General features: G+C 38.0%; 1 long non-coding RNA gene across 3 annotated transcripts in view; it reads left to right on the top strand.

Moving 5' to 3' along the window:
• Positions 1 to 23985, top strand: part of LOC309634816 — a 385422-nt gene that overhangs the window by 72357 nt on the left and 289080 nt on the right. For 2 of the 3 annotated variants that reach the window (XR_014248435.1, XR_014248436.1), the window contains exon 4: positions 15224 to 15280. The exons of the other annotated variant lie outside the window; for it this stretch is intronic. This is a non-coding gene — a long non-coding RNA (uncharacterized lncRNA). The remainder of the gene's footprint in view (positions 1 to 15223; positions 15281 to 23985) is intronic. 3 annotated transcript variants of the gene reach the window in all.

The following is a 23985-nucleotide window of genomic DNA, read 5'->3' as shown; positions in this document are numbered from 1 at the left end:
GGCAGAATCACTTCCAGCTTAAAACTATTGCCTTAAAGAAAGTTAAATCTAGCGGGAGACACTGAGAAATTGATAATTTAAATAATGCAAAGATGGGGAATAGGGAATGAAAACGTGTTTTCAGAAAACAAAGAAGAGGGATACTTAGCTGAGTTTTAGATCCAGAATGGGGTGCAGATAGGGTTATTGGTTGAGTCTGAATTGATTTTGAACTGTAAGTGGATTTAGCTCCCTCACAAGTGAGAGTCAGTATATGCAGCAGGAACTGCATGAAATCTGAAATTAGACTGTCTGGGTTCAAACCCCAGCTCCACCATTACTAGCAGGGTGAGTTTGGATAATTTACTTTTCTCCCTAATATTCCCTCAGGGGAAAATCAGAGTACCTCCTTCAAAAATTGTTGTACAAATAGAATTAGGGGACCATGTGACATGCTTAGCTTGACGCCTGCATGTAATAAGCATTCAAGAGATATTGGATAGGGACTTACCTGGTGATCCAGTGGGTAAGATTCTGCGCTCCCAATGCAGGGGGCCCAGGTTCAATCCCTGGTTGGGGAACTAGATCCCACACGCATGCCACAACTAAGAGTTCGCATGCCGCAACTGAAAATCCCGCATGCCACAGCTAAGACCCGGCACAGCCAAAATAAATAAATAAATATTAAAAAAAAAGAGAGATTGGATATCTGTACTGTTGTTGTCATTGTTGTTAATAGCCTTGCAGAAATTCCCTCAATAGGTTTATTCTAAAAGGATATCAAGTCCCCAGCTCAGAGTTACATAGTTCTATTTGGGGGTGTGCTCAGGTTTTCAGCTGCCTGAGTTTTCCAACAGGGAAGTCATTTAGAATGGAGCGTTTGCCACGGACTCCAGCTGAGAATCTTGGCTACAGGAAAGAATCCTGTGAGAGTCACAGGAGAGGTTTCAGATGTCCATTAAAAAAATATACACTGTTTTGTTTTTTTACACACTCCTAAAATAGACAGATTCCAGAAGCAAGGAATCTGAAAGTTACTAAAGAAGGCCTGAGAGTTAAACTGAAACGAGAAATTCAGAGACTAAGTACGTTTGCCAGGTGAGACTCAACCATATGAGGTCTTCAGGACCTTCTGATCACTGAGCCAGACAGAATCTATCTTGTACTCCCCCCAAACAAGCCTTCTGAGTATTTCTGGTTTTATGGCTTTTAGCTGAAACGTGGCCAAATACTGTTTAAAAGGCCAAAGGAGACCTATTTCCCGTTTGTGACTCAGATCTATGAATTACATTGTTTTTATACTATGCAAAATATCTGGGAAAACTAGGTATTTTATGTCACTGAGTAACATGAAAAATCTATAATCATAAATAAGTGACATGGTATCCTACATGTATAAGGTCTAGATATACATACCAGCATGCCCTTTGGGACTAGTGGGCTTTCCCAACAAGCAGTTTTATACCCAGGAGCTACTCCATTTCATTGTCTATTTATAGTTTGTAGATAGACTACTGTTTTGCTGCTGTCTGTAGTAGTAAAGTAGATGGATTATTTCTAGTAAACGGCATGGCTTTATTAAATATGATTGACCTATTATGGAAATGATCTTTATCAGTTTGCATATGATTCTCCTTGCTGACATCTGGCAGTCAATGACTCTGAAAGATTGAACATTCTTGTAGTGGGTCGCTCCTATTTATCTCATGGTCTAATTAAGCTTTTGGAAGAGGTACGTTATTTTAATGACAGGAGGCAGACACATTAATTAAATATTTTGGATATTAACAGTATCATTCTGTGGTGTGACAAACAGAATTGTCCAAAATTAACCCTGGAGGATCACAAGGGGCTGCACCCAAACTCAGCTTCTATGGTTACTTTCCTAAGGGAATGATGACTTCCTATCTCCAGCTGGAGGGGCTGCAACTTCTTATTAGCTCAAGGTCCCGAGATGCTGGCTTTCCTAGACGACTCTTATACATAGCTGACAAAGCCAGACTCCCTAGCTTTAGGCCTGTGCTGTTCCCTGCAGTAGCCACCAGCCACATATGGCTGTAAAGCACTTGAAATGAGGCAAGTCTGAATTGAGATTGCTGAAAGCATAAAATACACACTGTATTTCAAAGTCTTTGCATGAAAAAAATGTAAAGTATCTCAATAATAATTTATTTTCCACTAGTTACTCACTGAAATGATAATATTTTAGATATATCAAGTTAAATAAAATAGACATTAAAATTAATCTTATCCATCTTTAAAAATGTGGCTACTTGACAATTTAAATTATCTATGTAGCATGCATTAAATTCTAGTGGGCAAGAATTACCGTATGACCCAGCAATCCCACTACTGGGCATATACCCAGAGAAAACCGTAATTCAAAAAGACACATGCACCCCAATGTTTATTGCAGCACTATTTACAATAGCCAGGTCATGGAAGCAACCTAAATGCCCATTGACAGACGAATGGATAAAGAAGATGTGGTACATATATACAATGGAATATTACTCAGCCATAAAAAGGAACGAAATTGTATTATTTGTAGAGACGTGGATGAATCTAGAGACTGTCATACAGAGTGAAGTAAGTCAGAAAGAGAAAAACAAATATCGCATATTAATGCATACATGTGGAACCTATAAAAATGGTACAGATGAACCGGTTTGCAGGGCAGAAACTGAGACACAGATGTAGAGAGCAAATGTATGGACACCAAGACGGGAGAGCGGCGGGGGGGTGGGGGTGGTGGTGTGATGAATTGGGCGATTGGGATTGACATGTATACACTGATGTGTATAAAATTGATGACTAATAAGAACCTGCTGTATAAAAAAAGAAATAAAAGAAAATTAAAAAAAAATTCTATTGGACAGTGGTGCTCTAAGCAATCTCTTTATTCTTCTTTTCCCACCAATAGTATTGCTCTTACCTTGTTCTAGAAGAAGGACCCACAGTGCATGTCCAGCAGAGGGCCTTAGTGTTGCCATGACTGAGTGGGATTCATGCCTTCTCTTCTCTTCTTTTTTTTTTTTAACATTTTTATTGGAGTATAATTGCTTCACAGTGATGTGTTAGTTTCTGCTGTATAACAAAGTGAATCAGCTATACACATATATCCCCATATCTCCTCCCTTTTGAGCCTCCCACCCACCCTCCCTATCCCACCCCTCTAGGTGGTCACAGAGCGCCATGCTGATCTCCCTGTGCTATGTGGCTGCTTCCCACTAGCTATCTATTTTATATTTGGTAGTGTATACATGTCCATGCCACTTTCTCACTTCGTCCCAGCTTACCCTTCCCCCTCCCCGTGTCCTCAAGTCCATTCTGTACATCTGTGTCTTTATTCCTGTCCTGCCCCTAGGTTCTTCAGAACCATTTTTTTTTTTTTTTAGATTCCATATATATGTGTTAGCATACGGTATTTGTTTTTCTTTCTGACTTACTTCACTCTGTATGACAGTCTCTAGGTCCATCCACCTTGCTACAAATAACTCAATTTCGTTTCTTTTTATGTATGCCTTCTCTTCTTGTGTTGAGCTTTGTGGATCAACTTGATTCTTTCAAGGTTTCCTCTCCTCTCCTCCCCCCATTTTTTTTCATCTTTTTTTAAAAAAAGAGAGTAGATAAAGTAGCCTTTATTCTAGGGTCAGTTTAGCTCTATTGCTGAGACATGTCCCATCTGGGATCTTACTGAATGCTTTGGATATTTAAAAAACTTATTCTGGGACTTCCCTGGCGGTCCAGTGGTTAGGACTCCATGCTTCCACTGCAAGGGCACAGGTTGATCCCTGGTTGGGGAACTAAGATCCCACATGCCCTGCAGTGTGGCCAAAAATAAATGAATGAATAAAAGCTTCTTCACACTGACTGGTTGGAATTAGAATGTCTCCTAGTCCTACATGAGCCTTAGGATTGTTCAGATAGATCTTGATAGCTTTTTGCCTGTCCTTGTCGAGTCTATCCACGCACAGCTTATTGTTAGCAGCGGACTCAAGAGATACCTATGCAGATCTGGGTCTCTTTTTCTGCATATCTTCCTTCTTAATGGTAGTTTGTCCCACAAATTGCAGCCACTTCAGTCTCTGCACGCTCTGTTTTCTAGTTCCTTAAGTCAGCAAGACATCCATGCTCTGTTTGGTTAAACCCTTCCTGTGTTGTATTCTTGAAAATAACTCCATCTGGAAAGCCTTGGCAGTGGTAGGTCCTACCTCGCTTGTTTTGCTTTTCTTTGGGATCACAGTCATCTGCTGCCTTTATTCCAGTGTCTTAAAACAGCCGTTTCCTATCATTTGTCCAGTTTTCTAGTTGATTATGGTGGTAGGGCAAGTTCCTTACCTAATCCGTTATGGTAGAATCAGAAATTCAATTAAGAATTTTAATTTACAAAACCATGAGATATCACCTCACATCTGTTAAGATGGCTGTCTTCAAAAAGAACACAAATAAATGCTGGTGAGAATGTGGAGTAAAAGGGAACCCTCGTACGTTGTTGGTGGGAATGTAAATTGGTGCAGCCACTGTGGAAAACAGTATGGAGGTTTCTCCAAAGCCTATAAATAGAACTACCATATGATCCAGCAATTCCACTCCTGGGTGTATATCCAAAAAAGCCCCAAAACACTAATTCGAAAAGATACGTGTACCCCCAAGTTCATAGCAGCATTATTTACAATTGCCAAGATATGGAAGCAACGTAAGTGTCCATCAGCAGATAAATGGATCAAGAAGCTGTGGTATATATACAATGAAATACTACTTAGCCATCTAAAGGAATGAAATTTTGCCGTTTGCAGCAACATGGCTGGACTTGGAGAGCATTATGCTAAGTGAAATTGTCAAAGAAAGACAAATACTGTTTGATATCACTTATATATGGGATCTAAAAAATACAACAAACTAGTGAATATAACAACAAAGAAACAGAATCACAGAGAACAAACTAGTGGTTACCAATGAGTAGAGGTAGGGTAGTGGGAGGTACAAATTATTGAGTGTAAGATAGGCTACAAGGATGTATTATACAGCACAGGGAATATAGCCAATATTTTGTAATAACTGTAAGTAGAGCGTAACCTTTAAAAATTGTATAAAAAAATTTTAATTTTTTAAAAAAGAATTTGAATTTCATATTTCCTTGTCAATTGTTAGTTATCTATCCTTTTATTTTTCTTTAGTAGTTACCACACATCCTATGACATGCATCCTTGACTTATAAAGTGTTGTGTAAATATATTGTTTTATTACTTCTTGGGCAATGCAAGAAATTTAGAACATTTTATTTATATTTAGCCTCCCTCAAACTTTTGTGCTGTTTTTTTCCTCTGTTTTTTTATCCTCTCTCTCTCTCTACGTATATATGTATATAGAGAGAGTTGACCTCAAGACATAATTTTTGTTTAAAACAATCAATTTTTATTCAGTTTTACCTATATACTTATCCTTTCCATTAGTCCTCATTCCTTTTTTCCTTTTGTCATTTCCATGCTTCCACCTATGATTATTATTCTTCTGTCTGAAAATCCAATGTTGGTATCTTTTTAGTATAAATCTACTGGAGTGTAAGTCCCTCAGCTTTTATTTATTTGAACATATGTTTATTTCACCTTTATTTTTGAGTAAATATTTGGCTGGATATAGAATTCTAGTTTGGCAGTTCTTTTCTTTCAATATTTTGAAGTATATTTTGGCTTCTACTTTTTTTGTTGAGAAGTCAGCTTTCAATCTTATTGTTGATTCTTTGGAGGTAATGTGTCCTGTTCTCTCTTGCTGTTTTTAAGATTGGATATATGTCTTTTATTTTCTACCATTTTGCTATGATACAATATGTCTAGATGTGCCTTTCATTTATTCTGCTTGGGAATTACAGTGCATCTTATATCTGTAGCTTAGTATTTTTTCATTAGTTTTAGAAAGTTATTGGTCATTAGCTGTTGAAATGGGACCTGTTGCTCCCTTTCTCACTCCTTTTGTGATGAAACTTCAAGATAAGTTAGCCAAGGTTTTACCAAACCACAAATGTTTGTTAAGCAGTGTTCTATACTTTCCATATTTGTTTCCTTTTTCTTCTTTTTTTAAAACTTATTTATTCATTTATTTTTGTATGCATTGGGCTTTTGTTGCTGCTCACAGACTTCCTCTAATTGTGGCGAGTGAGGGCTAACTCTTCGTTGCGGTGCGCAGGCTTCTCATTGCGGTGGCTTCTCTTGTTGTGGAGCATGGGCTCTAGGCACGCTGGCTTCAGTAGTTGTGGCATGCAGGCTCAGTATTTGTGGCTTGTGGGCTCTAGAGCACAGGCTCAGTAGTTGTGGCACACGGGCTTAGTTGTTCCGCGGCATGTGGGATCTTCCCGGACCAGAGCTTGAACCCGTGTCCCCTGCGTTGGCAGGTGGATTCTTAACCACTGCGCTACAAGGGAAGTCCTCTTCCATTTTCTTCTTTAGTCTGGTGTTTTCTTCTGACCTGTAGTGTCTTCCATTGTGAATTACCATTTGTAGAGATAATCTGAGGCTTGGAATGATGATTTCTTCCTCCTGAGGGAATTTACTTTTGTTTCTGTTGCACAGTTACGGTACGGTGGACCACTTTTATCTAAATAGAGATTGAGCTGATTTGAAGCTGAGATTTAGCCTTTGTGAATACTCACTTCAGACATAGGTTGTAGTCTTTTGGTTTTCTCAAATGAAGACCTTCAGTGTTTTAAACTGTTCCTTCTCCTTGGTACACCCTGGACATCATTTTTGTCACCCAAACTCTGTAAAACTGCTGACTGCCCTGCTAAGCTTCTCAAGCTTTCAGCTGAAGCTTCCAAGCTGACTAATGCCTTCAGGTGAAGAGAGGTTCCCAACATTTGCTCCACCTCTCCAAGCTTCCCTTATTTTTGGAATTGCATTCCCTTAGATGTTTCCTTTGGTAGCTCTCCAGTGTCTTCAGAGAGATGATTTTCATGCTTCTTCCTGCTCTTCAGGTTATTCTCAGTGGTGTATCAGTCCTGAATAACTAGTTCATCATTTGCTGGAAAAGGTGATTCCTCATGGTTTGGAATTAGAAGGGTAAAGTATAGAGCATGTCTTTCTTACCAACTAAAAATTATGCTCCACGAGGGGGTGTCTCCTGCATTTCAGCTCTGCTGTATTGTTAACAATTGTTCAGATTGGCTGTACTTTCTCCTGCCTCAGAGCCACTGCATTTGCTGTTTCCTCTACCTAGAATACTCTGTTGCCTCTCTTCATTTAACTCACTCACACCCATTTTGCAGGTCTTAACTTAAGCTATATTTCACAGAGAAGCCTTCCTTAACCTCCCAGGCAAGGTTAGATTTCCCTGCATTTTTCTCTCAGTGATTTGCACACTCAGAATTTTTAAATTAATTATAACTTAATGTCTGTCTTACCCAGACAGAAATTAGGTCTGCTTCCTTAGACTGTGCTAGCACAATGCCTGTCACGTAGTAGACGCTCTCAAAATAAATGAAATCTACGCTGGCATGCTTTAAGGTAGGTTAATATTTCCCAAAATGTGTTCCAGGAAAAAGTGTTCCAAGGTCAAATAACTTTTGGCAGCATGTCATAGTATATCTGCCTTTAAGAAAATCACAATAGGCACTGATGTATTAAAAAATCTTAGACATTTCATAGGAAATAAAGCTGTTCAACTTTGCTTATTCCTGAGTTTAACACTTCTAAAAAAACCTGAATATTTACTCTGCAGAATGCTCTTCAAAAATAATCTGGTTAGATTCTTTCTAGAAATGAAAAAGGGAGTTTTTAGGTCTTAGGGAAAAAAAACTTCATCCAGAATGATTAAATGTATTACAAATTCTGGATGAGTGATATCAAAATCAAAGAGGCTCAAAGGGCAACTCCATTATAGCAATATTTACAGGACTGGAGTTGGGCTGGCATGGACAAAAGATTTCTTGCTTCCAGTTTACTACAGTCTATCTACATAACTCCACAAGTGGCGTGAAAAAGGAAGGTTTCAAACACTGATCTCAAGAAATTGTCATCATGAGCTAAAAAATATATATTGAACTGACTGTTTCAGTCCCACATGATTCTTTGGCAGTCAGGCAGCCCCAGCCAATATGTGGCATTTCCCAGATTTGTGTGGACAATTAACTAGTTCTTGCATCAAAGATTAATGATATGAGAAGTAAAATCAGATGCAAATGGCATTTCAGCTGGTAAATAAAACAACTTTTTTTTCAGAGAATTCCCAGTGGCTAATTGTAAATTGAAAATTTTTTCTTTCATCATTAAGCAAGTAATAACTAATTTACATTTATTCCTATTGGCTTTCCCTCTTCTCTTGCTCTTCTCCTGGCTCCTTCCTTTATTTAATACATTTGGAAATTATCACTAGAAGTATACCGTAATACTCCACATCTGTATAACTGCTCCATTTGGTATATACCAAATATACCATTATACTCCATATCTGTATAACTGCTCCTTCCCCCAGTGCTTGCAGGCTATTGACTTGACCAGACTTTATTTCTATCACAGAGTTTGAGATTCAGGGACCCACACTGGATGGATCCCATTATCACCTGTGGATGAATCTCAAGTCTACATGTCTTTATTCATGACAACTGGACTTCAATCTCAACTATCTTTTGGACATGTTCTAATGATTATTCTAATAGCATCTCAAATTCATTATGTTCAAACCTTAACTGAACATCCATAATACTTCTGGCTTGGTACTTAGTATATGATAGACTCTCACAAAAAATTCCGGTTCTCTTTCTTGAATCAAACATGCTTATTCTCATGATTCTCTCTATTTTTTTTTTTTTTTTTTTGTGAATGAGACTATATTGTGAATCAACTACACTTTTAACAATCCAGCATCTTTCCTCTAGTTTCTATTTTTCTCCCCATTTTTTTCCTTCAACAACTATTCAACTAACTCCTATGTTTTTTTTTTTTTAAGTTTAATTTTTATTTATTTATTTATTTATTTATTTATTTATGGCTGTGTTGGGTCTTCGTTTCTGTGCGAGGGCTTTCTCTAGTTGTGGCAAGTGGGGGCCACTCTTCATTGCGGTGCGCGGTCCTCATTATCGAGGCCTCTCTTGTTGCAGAGCACAGGCTGCAGATGCGCAGGCTCAGTAATTGTGGCTCACGGGCCTAGTTGCTCCGCGGCATGTGGGATCTTCCCAGACCAGGACTCGAACCCGTGTCCCCTGCATTGGCAGGCAGATTCTCAACCACTGCGCCACCAGGGAAGCCCCTAACTCCTATGTTTTTAGGAAATTATGTTGGGGTATAATAATTAGGAGGACACAGTTAAGCTCATCATAAATTTTCAGTCTGGTAGAAAGTCAGGGAGAGAAACGAGTAATAAAGTGACAAATACAGAGGTGAGTGTAGGGTAGGAGGAGCACAGACAAGGACACTAACCCAGCTAGGGGGAGTCACAGAAGATTCTCCAGAGGAGAGGACAAGCATGCTGGGTTATGAAACACAAATAAAGATTATCCCAGAGAAAAGCAAGGGAGGTGAATGGTGACAGGAAGAATTTTTCAGGAATTGGAAGTAAATGTTATGTGAACATGCCCCACTCTGCTTTAGGAAGGGCAGAGGTTGGGGATATAAACAAGGCGGTTCATAGGTCAAGATGGTCCTTGAGTACCAAGTTAAAGGGTACATCTTGAGGGTAGAGTACCAGTGATGGTTGGCATTGGGCAGGGCTGGGTGACTGGTTCTGGCCAATGGGCTGTAAAGGAGGGTGGCAGTGAAAAGCCATTGATTGCTGCTTTCCAGTCTTTGTTTCCCTGTCATATCAAGTGAAGAAATGGGCTCTTTCAGATGGTGCAGTTAGGAAAGTTGAGACCCCACTAGCCTGTGTTGTTGAATCACTGTAAAAATATCAGTTACCCTGGAGGGTTGTTCTGACTTGGAGCAGAGATTTCTCAACCCTGCTGAGATTTTGGGGTCATTTCTTACCCCAGAAGAATATTGGCTATCTTGGTGGGTATTCATTCATAGAACATCTTTCTTTCTATGCAATCTAAAGTTGCTCCTCCCTTCTCAACCATCATCACATAATATATAGCAATTATCACCACATGAAACTATCTTTCATTTGTTTATTGCATATATTTCTTTTCCAGAATATGAACTGTGCAAAGCAATGACCTGTTTCTCTCATTCACCGGTCAATGTCTAGTACATAACACGAAAAATACTATTATTTTAAACTGAGGATGATGGTTTTGTAGAAAAAGTGAGCAAAGGGCACAAGACTCATTCAATCATTTTGTGAACTGCTTAGAGAAAGAGAGATTTGGTTTTATTTCTTACGTATTATGCACATTAAAGGAGAGAGTGGAAAGTATTATACAGATGATTTCAGTCAGAGAAAGAGGCCTGAGCACCTATTGGGGTGTGAAGATAACAATAAGAGAGCTGAGAATTCAATTAACTTGAATCATTGCTGTTGTCATTACTGATTTCACACCTTGTGATGGTAATAACTTATGGTGGCTGATTTGGGGACTTCCGGTATTTTATGGTTTGTGTGTGTGTCTTGCAGGTAGCCCTTTTGTTATTTGTTTCACACAAGTACATTTTGATTCCTGATCTCTGTTACTGCCAGGACTTCTGCCCCTATTGCTCCTATTGATTTTCCTAAATTAAGATATAAAGTTACCATGACAGATAGCAATGCCTGATATCTGGAGACTAGATGATGCTAAATAAAAAAATGTCCTAGTTTCTGACTTGTGAACCATGAATTTTTGAGCAAAATATGAGGTCACTATGCAAAACAAATTACTGGCATGCCGATGACCACTAAGACAATATGATGAATGGATAGACATTGAAACAATAAGTCTATAAAAAATGTTAAGATTTAGCTATTCAAGTCTAACAAACTTAGAGTTCTCTTACAGGTATACTTGCAGGGTTTACAAAGTATTTTGCTAGCTTTCCCTGCTGAACTTGAATTCTTGCTGGTAGTAAATAACTGAGTCATATAGAATTTGGTTTGAGGTTTGTCTCTTTCACTTATCTGGATAACCTTGGTCAAGTTTCTGAACTTTATCATGGTCCATAGTTGTAAAATAAAGACTAACAAATTGTTACACTAGGTTGTGGTAATAATTAAATAATCTGAAGTAGTAAAGGGCTTACCAAAGACCTGGACCAACTGATATTAGCAGTTGCTTTGGGGATATTATATTTGAAATATTATCCAATTTTTTTTTTCTTCTCAATAATCTAGTGGGATTCTTCCATGGGACAGTAAATGGGAGGGTCAATGTTACATGATTTGTTCTCTTTCTGTCTCTTTCTGGCAGAAAGAGGAAATAGAGAACTTTTCTGGTGCTGGAAGGAGGAGTATAGTCTATTAGATTATTATTCACATATATTCACATACCTTTTCCTCACCACCATGGATGGAGTTTACATCACTACCTCATTCATGTTGGATTTGGTCATGTGACTTGATTTGGCCTCACAGTAGGTGGAAAGTACTTTGACTGATGCAAAGGCCAACCGATATGGCATAAGCACAAGCTTGAACTGTGTTCCTGTGGTTGGGCTTGAGCTCTTGCAACCTCTGGTCATGAGAATAATGTGACCTGAGTAGTCTACTGGGCCAATGAGGATGAGAAACAGGAGATGGTGATTTGGATCTAATCTTCAGCTTGGAGCTAAGCCAGCCAAGCCTGCCTAGGTTCAGCAATCCCCAACTCTTAGCCCACAGATGCATGAATGAAAACATATGGTGGTCGTTTTAAGCCACTTAGTTATTGAAATGATTTGTTCACAGCATTACTGTGGCAATAGATGACTGATAAAAAGAGCCAAAGAGAAAGAAGTCATAAGAAGAGCAAGGATAAGAGGCAAGGTCTTGACCATTCTTTTCTCTGGGAGAGAAACTCTGGGAATGGGGAGAGGCAGGTAAAAAATGCCAGGTATATTTGTGTGAATCCCAAAATTTTTAGACTAATGCTTCACTTTCTCATGTGTATCCTAGGAAGTTTGCAAGCCTGTCAGAGAAATTTTCTTTCTAGTGTAGTGTAGCATCCAACATAGTGCAGGAGCAATAAAGTAGCATCAGTGGAAGGAGGTGCAAGTTAGATGGTTCTAAGATTGCTATTTAAGTCATCCTAAGATTGAATGTGACATGTAGGGTATCCAGAATTTCCATATGTTCCAGGATAGAACTGGTGGACATGAAGATGCCTAGGGCAAGAATAAAAAATTTCAGAATGACAGGAGAATATGACAGAAACCATAGATTTCAGGCTTCAGTACAATGGCTCCCCAAGCCAGAAGGGGTTACCCACGTATCAGTAGATGGTTACTGTGGACACCTGGAATCCAGACAGGAATGGGGACGCCTTCACATAGGCCAGTGAGAATTGGGAGAACAGCACAAGAAGCAGCAGCTCCCTACCCTGCTGCCCTGTGTATTCTTATGCTCAACTATATCCCCACACATAACCTTAGGAAAGTGAAGAAAACTGTGAATCTTTTTGAAAGAGGTTAAGAACCTGACAGAAGATATTTCTATTAAACTGGAAGAAACTATGTTCTCTACTGCCGTCATCAAGATTTGAGCTCTAGAGCAAGATAAGTTCAAATTATAGTAAACAAACACTTTCTTTTTTTCACACCTTAATGATAGCATATATTTTGGCTTCAGTATAATATTGTTAATTATCATCATCATCATCATCAATATTTCTTTTGGAAAGATCATCTGGTCTAATTCTTCCAATAATGCTTGAATCCTCTTAAACACCATCAGAGACAGAGCATTTACTCTCTCATTCCATTTCTGAATAGCTACAAATACTAGAATGGTTGTCCTTATATAGAGCTAAAATTGATCTTCCTGTAGCTCATAGTCAGAGTCTTGTTTCTATCCCATGAAGTCATGTAGACATTTCTATTCCCTCATCCACATGACAGTTGGACTTACCTCATAGCTAGTAAAGGGAAAAAAAGAACTGACTATAAAGTTTTTAATGTATCCCTAGATTTAACCATGCTTCTCATATTTATAGTTCACACATTTTCAATGAAAGCATCAAAATTGAGAACTGCCACATACTGGAACAGGAGGTTAAAAAATTGTGTACCAAATAAAGGATTGGGGGACATTAGCTTGGCAGAAGTTTTTGTAAAAAAAAAAAATGACCTGGGGATTTAATTGGTTAAAAGATTAGCATGATATTGAAAGAGCAATCATGCTGCTTTAATGGAAGGGCAGTATCCCACATGATAAATAGTAATTGTTTCAGTGTTTTCTGTGTTGGTAGTGTCATACATAAATCATCTAAATATCCAGTCTTCCTCCTCAACTCTTTCCTTTCCTTCAACCTCTACATCCAATCAAATACCAAGTTGTATTACGTCTGCCTCCTTAAGAACACTTGAATCAGTTCCTTCTCTCCACCCCTACTGCTGCTACCTGAGTTTGCACTACCAGTATCTTTCTATGTGTAGTCCTGTAATAGTCTTCCTGCTGGTCTCTTTCTTCTCAGTTGTTTTCCACATTGAAACAATAATCTTTCTCAAATGCCAATACGATCTCATCTCTTTCATGTTTATTCCAAGGCACGTTGAATCTACTCTTACTACAACTAATCTTAATTTCTTCACACCTCTCATGCTGTGAGTTTCTTGCTGTGCTTAAAGTAATTTTAGTGACTAAGGTATGTATTTTTTATACATGACTTTTTAAACACAAGCCCAATATTCCACCAGGCTCAATCAAAAAGAGTGGTATTCTTCACTGCTGGGGGAATATCTGGCTGAGCTGGACTTACTAAATTACAAATTAAATGGCGGTCCCAAGTGGGGGCTCGGATGGATTTTTAAGGGCAATTTTGACTACTTGATTTTTGCTGAACCCCATGGTAAAAATTGATTTCATTGTCACTTGAGATAGTGAAATAGTAATGCCATTGTTGTTCTTTATCATTTTTATTTTGATAAAAATAAATTTTGTGAGATAGAAAAATTTTAAGCACAATTCTCAGGGAGGGAATTATCTTAATTTGAAAAAATACTTTGAGAGGTGTTTGGGCTTGAAGGTGAGATCTTTGGGAACCAGTCTGAAGCTGGCAATAAGGATGAAGAAGAGGTGGAATCTATTTTACATAATACAATAAAAAAATTTTAAATTAAAGTTGCTCTTTAAAATTTAAAGGACTGCTGAGGACCAAAGATTTCAGAGCTATTTTTAAAATTTATTCATTATTCATTTTACAAGGGAATGAACTGAGGGTTAGAGAAGTTAAGCCATGGTGGTTAATCATGCAGGTTTTGCACTTGAGTTCAGTTCAGGAACCCAAACTTTCTAGCAGTAGGACTTGAGGAAGTTATTTAACTTTTTAAACTTTCAGTTTCATATGTATAAAGTGGAAGTTATAACAGCATCCAAATCATAGGGTTCTTATGGGAGATTAAATGAGAATCCAGGTAAAGCAGTTAGCATGTTACTTGGCACTTACTAAGCATGTTCTAAAAATCTTTATTTTCTCCTTTTTACCTTTTTCCTTTTCTTATTTTACTTTTGCCCAAGTCCCCAGAGCTAGTGAATGGTTTTACATTCTTAACTAGTTCATTCTGATCCAAACTTCACTGCAATTGTATTATGCACTCTGCTGATTATTTGTGCTACCAATCACACATAACAAGATGGGGACTTTAAAAAATCTTATCAGGTAGCTCTATAATCTCTTTATTGGGGTATGGAATTATTATTATTTTTATTTTATTTTATTTTTTCTGCTTAGACTGCTACCTCAACTTTTTTTAGCAAGAGCATATATCTTTTCTTTGAGGATCTGCTCTTTTTTCACCACCCATTACACTGGATTTGGTGGGGCTGCCAATTTCAGCATCTTGGCCCCATGGCCAGGCCCCATGGCCACACATGTGATCATAAGATCTATTATAGGATTGTATCATTTCAGATGCAGTGATAATTCTGATTGTTGGACATGTGTCTTAAGTTGAGGTATTGTGATAAATAGTCTGACTCCATATTTTGGTGGTTGACTGCTGAGAAGCTTTTCAGCCTACCCCTTCCTCATCCCTTCTGCCTCACATCTGGGCAAGATGATAAGCAAGGCCAGGGCTTCTCCTTGGGTGCTGATGGGAGATTTAAACCAGGCAAGCACCTGCCCAAGCATGGGAACCCTCACTCTAGCCCCACTTATTAATCACAATAAAAGCCTCAAGCCAGTCTCCTTTCTTTGTTCTCTCAGGCCATTTTCTGACCAGCATGGAAAGTCTGCCCCACTCTCTCCAGAAAGCCTCATTATGTAAGTAATAAGCCTTTTTCATACCCTCATGGTGTGTGTGTATGTGTGTGTGTGTGTGTGTGTGTGTGTGTGTGTGTGTGTGTGTGTGTTCCTCAGTCTTGACACCTGATTCAAACTTTGGGTAAGGAGCCATACTGCCTCTGAAGAATGGCAATAACAGATGAAGTGGGTCTCTTGGTCCTCTTGAATTGTGAGGTCTAATGAAATGACCTCTAGCTGCCAGTTGCCAAGTCTCCTACAACATGGACAGGTAAGAGAGAATAGAGCCAGCATCCAGAGAAAAGCAAGAGACTCAGTGAGAAAGTCTAAATGGCACTTAAGTCCTAGAATCCACCCCCAACTTCCCAGTTACATGAGCTAATAAATCTCCCTTTGTGGCTTAAGCTAATTTGTTGCTTTCAGTAACTTCCAACGTAAAGACTCCTGTCTTAAAGATATCTTAATGGGCTCTAGGCATAAAAGATAAGACCCCAAGGCCCTGAGAATTAAAGAAAGTTTTAGAAAAGGAGGCTGAGATGCTCTCTGTGGGATGAGAAAATATATATATTTTTTGTTCTGTGGCTCTTTAGTATGAAGAGAGATGACAGAAGTATGCTACATCAGGGAAATGCCAAGAGAGGACCCTTGGTGACAGGGTGGTTGAAGGGTCCTTGGGGAAAGGAATGTCTAGTAAAAATCTTAAAATTGCTGTGTGATTCCTCCTCATGTTCCCTGATCTTCAGGAAGGTGTTCAGCTCTCATTAGTGCTTTGATGTAGCTTTTGTGGAAATGGATGGAATGGCTGTTGAATTTCATATTTGATTTGCTGAGGAGTGAAAGAGATTCCACCTGTGAGAAGGCAGAGGATGCATGATCTTGTTCACAGAAAACCTCAGGAGGGATTTGGGCTTGTATAGGCTGTAGAATCAGGGGAGGGGATTTGGGGACAATTTTACTTGGAGCTCAAAGGGTAGAGGATTTCATGTTAAATATAGTTTATAGTGAATAAGAATGGGCCTAGCATTCTTTTTTTTCCCCAAATCTTGTGGGTATCATTTAGTAATTTTATTTCCTCTGTGCACTAAGTAGTAATGTGATAGCTTGCAAAAGTTCATTTTCTTTATGTGCCTAATTGATGTCCATGTCATAACCTAGGTGCTGGGGAGAGCTCACTCATTATATGCTCAAAGAAAGATTTAAATAAAGCAGTACAGGAAAAAAATCTATTACTGCAGATACTAAAAGAACAGTCCATAATTTTAGTTTTGGTTGTAATTCTTTTATATTGATTGAAACTAAGGGCTCATTAACTTAGTTTTGCTATATTTTTGCTAAGTAGAATATCAGAGTATATTTATTAACCCAGCATCTTGTATGAATTTTTCAAATCTTTGTATCAAGACTTTTTCAAAGTCTATTGTATAAATAGAGTAATCATATTATTTATGTAGGTTTATAAATTAACATTTTCTTAAAAAAGTACTTAATAAGCATGTAGAACTATTAGAATCCCAGAGCAAGAAGGGGCCTTAAGTATCATCGTGTTCCCTGAATTTTTAGATGAGGAATTGAGGCTGGGGGAAACTGAGTGTCTTGCTCAAACCATACATGTGGGACGGAAACCAGACATGGATGTGTGGCTTTGGTCAAACCTTTTTTCCACCATGCCGTTTTCCTGTCTATAAAAATGAAGGGGATGGACTAGATAATTTTTATGGTTCTTTTCTCCTCTAAAATCCATTTTTTAAAAATCTAAGGATTTGGGTAATTTCTATATTTGTACCAAAACTTCTAAGTAACTGGCAACAAATAACTACTTCTCAGAACACATGGAACTGCAATGTGTCTTGTGGGGCAGACCAGCTCTCAACATGCTTCTACAATCCAGGAAACCACGCAGCTTTTAGTTACTCTGCGGCCTGCCATGCAATAGAATACTTGCTCTGGTTGCTCACATTATCCCAGCCCTTTGTGTAAGGTACTGCATTTCAGAAATAAACAGTTTCAACTAAGAAAGGAGATGTAAAACCGTATGAACTCAGCTCAGCAATCAAGGAGCAAGGTTTTATTGAATTCCTGCTGTGTGTTTAGCATGGCGCCAGAGATGAAATTGGATTAAAAGGAAGTGTGAGACATGGACCCTATGTTCAATGGCATCATCCAGGGGAGGAGATAGAGCTGTCTTAGAAAAAATAACAGAAAAATGGTACGCTATGTTGTGTGGTTCTGACACCAAGTGAAACAAGATTTCCACGAAGGAAGAATGATCTTTTTAGCTCCCTAGTTCTTTACACTTCTCTTAGGCATTTTATTTTTTCCATCCTCTAGAAATAAAGTTTAGATAGTTAGGATGGGATATTCAGGGTTTTTAAAACAAAGATGAAGAATTTTGACCTGATGAGATAAATAAAAGAAGTCATTAATGGGAATTCCCTGGTTGTCCAGTGGTTAGGACTCTGAGCTTCCACTGCAGGGGGCACGGGTTCAATCCCTGGTCAGGGAACTAAGATTGTGCATGCCATGTGGTGTGACAAAAAAAAAAAAAGAAGTCATTAATATGTGTTTGTATAGGTAAGTGAGGTGAGGAAAATGTGGTTTTAAGATTAGCATCAGGCAATGGTATGCAAGCTGAATTGAGAGAAGCCTGAATGAAGGAAGTGAGACCAGTTTCAGTAAGCTTAGATGATGTAATGTAGATGTGTTATGTGATGCGGGTTGTGCAACAGCTCCAAAAGGCAGTGGCTTAACACAGTAAAGCTTTATTCCTCTTCATGTTGTGGTCAGTATAGGCGAGTAGGGCACTTAATGCTACAAAATCACTTACAAACCCATGTAATTTGTAAACTGCAGGTTTACCATCTTTAACTTGTGGTTTCAAGGTTACCTTAGAGTATACACAACTATCACACTGGACGGAGGGAGATGAAGAGAGAGAAGAGACAAACTATTTCTGCTGATTTCAGACAAACTATTCTGACTAATCTCACGGGGTCACCGAGAAGCAAGGAGATCTTGGAATGTAGTTTAGCAGTGGGACCTGGAAGAGGAAACTGGCCTGTGAGCAGCTTCGCCAGCTTCCTCCCTGTGGGTCTCTAGGGAATCAATTTTGATAAACAGAAAAGCACTAACATTTCCTGAGTGGGACATGAACTGTGCAACACAGAAATATTTCCAACACTTGCCTGATACCGATCATTTGAGGTACTTACTAAAAATGTTGATTTGGGATCCCTCACCCAGAACTTCTGAATCCAATTCTCCAGAAAAAGGGTCTTGGAATCTGTGTTTTTACTCTGTTCCAGATGATTTTTATCACTAGGCAACTTTTGAAAACCCTGCTTTACACAAATACAACTTTATGTGTAGGAGCTATTTTTATTCCCCATTTTACACACGAGGTTATTGAAGTTAATTAACTTACTCAAGGTCACAGAACTGGGGTGTGGCAGAAATGGGAACTGAACTTGGTCTTGCCAGACCCTATAGCCTAAGCACTGAAATTTTCTTCCATCCTGCTTCCCCTTGAGAATCCATATTAACTGGAACTAATTATTGAGGGAACCCATGGAACCATAGAACTCTAGGAGTTTTATATATATATATATAGATATATATATATAGTTATTTTTATATATATATGAGTTATATATATATTCTAATAAATGCTATAATATCAGATTTTGAATTTTCTATGTCTGAATAACAGGGTATATCCATAAACAAACAAACAAAAATCATGACATTCCAGGCCCCAACATCTTGCCCCCTTAATAGCAAGAGAAGTCTAACACATATATAATACAGGCTCATTGTTGCTGTTTTTTTATGGATCTCAGAAACTAAGAACAAATTGAGTTAGTTTAGTGGCACCTGGAAAGAAAAGTGTGGCAATTTGCAGGAAAAATGCCTCATCATCTTCCAGGGTGGGATAAGTAAGGCTTTGGTCAACTGACTGGCTGGAAAGTCAGTCAGGGATGATGCTGTGAAAAGCAGGATAAACACATAAACATCCTGGAGCAGGAAAATGTCACCTTGGTAATGACAAGTAATCCCTGAGAGTAGAAATGTGAGTGAACAATCTTCAGTGATGAAAAACTCAAAGGTGAGGAGAATTTGCCACTCAGAAAAACAGAAAATTCTGTTTCTAGGTTACTCTGAAGCAGAAGTTCTTGAACTCTAAAATAGGCTGTGGAAGTGTCAGCAAGAAGTAGTGATTGCTAGAGCTGCACGGGCAGCCCGAGAGCTGATCACTGGGTCAGATCTTCCTCGCTTTCCAGTGGAATATCTAGGTACTCATAACGGATGGTGGGAGCCTTGAACGATCAAAGGATGCTGGCTAGGGGGAGACATAACATGAGAAAGTTAGCTTTGGGTGCCAGAGTTGAATACACAATAAATGCATCGAGCAGCCCAAGCCAGCAGACAATGTAGCAGCAAAATGACCATGCCAATACACCAAGCACTGTGTGGGCGAATCCTATGAGGAAGTGTGGCATTACAAGACTTCACACCTGCCTGCTTGAAAAGATTTTTTTCCCTTTGGGAACTGTTATAGGTTGAATTGTCTCCCCCCAAATTCATATGTTGAAGTCCTACTGCCTATACCTCAGAATGTGATCGTATTTGGAAATAGGGTCATTGCAGATGTAATTAGTTAAGATGAGGTCATACTGGAGTAGGGTTCACCCCATATCCAAAATGATTGGTGTCCTTATAAACAGGAGAAATTTGGACAAGACTCACATGCAGGAAAAACGCCATGTAAAGATGAAGGTTAAGGTCAGGGTGATGCAGCAAAAGCCAAGGAACACCAAAGATTGCCAGCAAAGCACCGGAAGTGAAAAGAGAGGAATGGAATAGATTCTCCCTCACAGGCTCCAGAAGGAACTAACCCTAATGACACCTTGATCTAGGACTTCTAGCCTCCAGAACTATGAGATAGTAAATTTCTGTTATTCTAAGGCACCCAGTTTTTGGTACTTTGTCACAGCAGTCCTAGCAAACTAAGGCAGGGACTATAAATGACAATGAGAAAACTAAAGCTAAAATACAAATAAAAGTCCCCCCTTGGGGGATTTTGGGAATTGTAGAATATAGTTGGCTGTGTGGTATAAATGAAAAATCAGACAGATCTGTGTTTGAAACTTGGCATTCTTGTGTTCTGGGTAGGCATCCTTGAGCAAGTTATTCAGCTTCTCTGAGCCTCAATGTCGACCTAAAAAAAAATGAGGAAATAGTGTTTGGTTTTTGTAAGGATTAAATAAATAGCTCTATTTCAATTACTGTTTCAAAAATGTATTTTATTCCATTCACTGCTTGATATGTATTATTTCACAACAAACCAATGATCTATGGTGTTACTTTCATTTATGGGAAGGAGGTTAGGCTCATGAGTCATTCAGTTAATAAGAGCTCTTTTAAAACATAGGCCTGTCATCTAAGGCCAAGGTCACAAACACTACACCTCCCACCTCCCTGGGCTATCTGCCCAGTGAAGAAAATATAATATCTGTTGCATTTGCTCTTTATTAGTTTTATATAATATATAAACACATATTATCTAAATATATATTATATCTATTTATTTTTTATATCTATTTAATTTTTATTTTACATTCCAACCTGGACTTGCTTGCTGGGCTGTTTCCTTGGTTTCTGAATGGGAGCTTGAATCAGAAGTATGATTCCTTCATGATTCAGGGCTCTCCAGCAAAATGATAAAATAAGGATTAATATGGCACCAAATAATAAAGGTATCAGAATTATACTTAATGTACAAGTATTAAGCCAAACGAGAAAACCATTCATCAATTATCTTTTACAGAAAAAGATTTTTGCTCTATCCAAAATGCAACAAATTATGGTATATCAGACATCCCTCTATGATTGAAAATTTGATATATGTTTGTTTGTCATTTCACTATAATACCTGAGGACATAATATTTTTGAATTTGTACTTTGAATTAATTGCTACTCTAAAGAAAAAATACAGTAAAAAATTAAATAAAACAACTTTTCTGCTTCATTTAAAGAGGTAATTTTATTATATATAACTCTCATGGAACTATGGTATTAATGATTTACCTGTAGATTATAATCTCTTTAAAAGATCATATACTTTAAGAGAGCTTATACTCATCATTTCTCAGTAGAACCTATAAAAGGAACTTGCACAAATTATGTGCATAATGTTTTCTGCTAATAATGCAGATCACTAAGGCTAAGCATTTAATTTGCAAGTATCTTAAAAATATTGTATTTCTTTCACTGATCCTATAATTTTTATTTTGAATATATAAATGTTTTACTCACACTGGGAAAAAAAACCAGTAGTTTTATTCTTACACTGTGATTGTATAATAATACTAAACCCCCAAATATATCTATACTGAGTAAAACTTATCCAGTGCAATGGGAGAGAGGAAATGAATGATTTCAAACTTTGTGAGAAGCTCTGAGAACTCAGTGAGGGTTGAACTGAATGGCTTAGTGGAATATGGGTGATCATCTACAGCTTTGGAACATCCCTTCCAGTTCCAGGATATCAGGACCCTTTAAAGGATAAAGAAATGCATGAGCTCAAATATTGGTTCCCCAATGTTAGACAAAATCCTATAAGATATGGATTGGAAGTTTATAACACTAAATTTGGAAGCAATTCATTTGCTGAAATTTATCCCTGATGCATTTTGTGGTTCAGTCCGAATCTCATTTAGCCTACAAAGTCCATATGGGCAATTTAAAGACTTAGCTTAACATTCTGTTTTTAGAGTATGTGAATCAAGACATTTGGACTATGAATCACCATTTGGTAGTCTTATAATTCTAGGGGACACTTTGTTCCCTCCAAATAAGAACCAACCTTCAAGAGGAAAATTTCTCTGACAAATAATAGTAAATGCATGTTAGTAGTTTTCTATCATTTTGCCTTTGTAAATGATTACCCTTAAAACCCATCATGAATCCTGCCTGAGCGAAAGCAATGAGAACTGGCTGGTGAGTTTGGGGAAAAAGGACTTAGAGTTCTGAGTACTTGTCACATATGAGTATATGGGACATGAGACAATTTTTGCCTTATTTTTCAAAAGTGACTGACATTTAAAGAAAAAAATGAATAGAATATAAATTCTGATCTTGAGATAGTTGCTCTGGTAGTCACATTTTTTTATTTTAAAGTAAAAATAATTCTATAGTCATTGTTCCATTTGGGAAATCAATATTTGATAATAAAAGTTCTGTCTATGCCTCAATAAACGGCACGTTGTATAAGAGGAAAAGAAGCCTTGGGATCTTCAAACGCTTCATATTAAAGTGTACTTGGTGGCATATTTACGTGCGGCATTTTATAGTACTTTATGAATCTGTATCCTCCAGTTATCTTGGTTTTAAGGACCTGAGGGAAAATTTACTAATTTCTTTGGATCTTGAGCAGCATTTTTAGAAAATTAATGTATTCACCACCTTATTGATGGTGTAGCATAACAGTTCAGAACACTGGCTGTGGAGTTAGGCTGCCTGGGTTTGAATCCTTATTAGCTTATTATTAGCTATGCAACCTTGTTAGCCATGTGCAAGTCACATAAGGTTTTCTGTAACCTCATCTGTAATGAGGATATCACTAGTGCCTATTTCCTAAAGTTTGTATGGAGATTAAATGAGGATAAAGCATACAAATCAAGTTCTCAGCACAGCGCTTGGCATATAGTAAGGGTTCACACATATGCGTGATACACCCTCTTTCAAAACAAGATGCAGGAGAGCAATCAGGGTGCACGGAGAGTAAAGGTGGAGCCCCCTATGGTTTGTATTTCCCTTTGCTTCCCACTTGTTCGTACTACCTCAGCGAGCTGCTGGTAATCTTACCAGAGATGCCCCTAGAGCAGGAAATGAATTCAGAAAAATCAGAGGGCTGCATTTGTGTGCAGTAACCACAAACACAACACTGCTATTATCCGCTTAGAATTAGGGAATGCCACTTAGGCTCCCAGTAGTTAAATTATACAATTAGAAGAACTGTTGAACATGCTTTTTACAAAATGGAAAAGAACATCATACAAGATCTAACAGAGCTTGAATTGAAATACCCAGCTCTAGTAATGTGCTTCTAAATATAGCTTGGTTTCTTACAATCTGCATGGCTCATCTTCCAGCAAGAAGATTAGCATGTGCTCATAGCCATAAAATTGGCAGATATTTAATTTATATTAACTGGGTTTTTAAATTTAAATGTTAGATTTAATAGGCTAGATACAATGTAACAATTCTGTATGAAAAAATTTGAGTCCATTGTAATCCATTCAAATAATGCTCACTAAATATTCAAAAATCTTCCACTTTACCTTCTTTAGTAGTTGCACAGGTCTTCAGAGCAATCAGTTTTATGGCATAGTTCTTATTTAACAGGTATACTTATTTAAGCACCCCATGTAGAAGATATCATAGAAAACAACTGAAAACCTAGGTCATGATGGGTGTTGAGATCTACTCTATTTGGTTCTTTATTTATGTATCAGAAAAATATGATTAATTAATTCCCTAAACCAAACTTTAGGAGATACTTCTTAATTCAGACCCATCTTGCTAGACTTTGGCTGCTCCTTTACTTAAATTGTTAAGCAAAAAACAAACTCACTTTTAAAAATTGCTACAGCAGATGTTTTTTGGTGTCCCATGTCATATCCTCTCAGCCGATCTGATAGTTCAGTCTGGGGTGGGCAGAACTGTA

This window comes from Balaenoptera borealis, assembly GCF_965194805.1.
Source record: "Balaenoptera borealis genome assembly, chromosome: 9".
Taxonomy (NCBI): domain Eukaryota; kingdom Metazoa; phylum Chordata; class Mammalia; order Artiodactyla; family Balaenopteridae; genus Balaenoptera; species Balaenoptera borealis.
The sequence above is the reverse complement of the archived record's forward strand: the minus strand, read 5'-3'. Positions and strand labels throughout refer to the sequence as shown.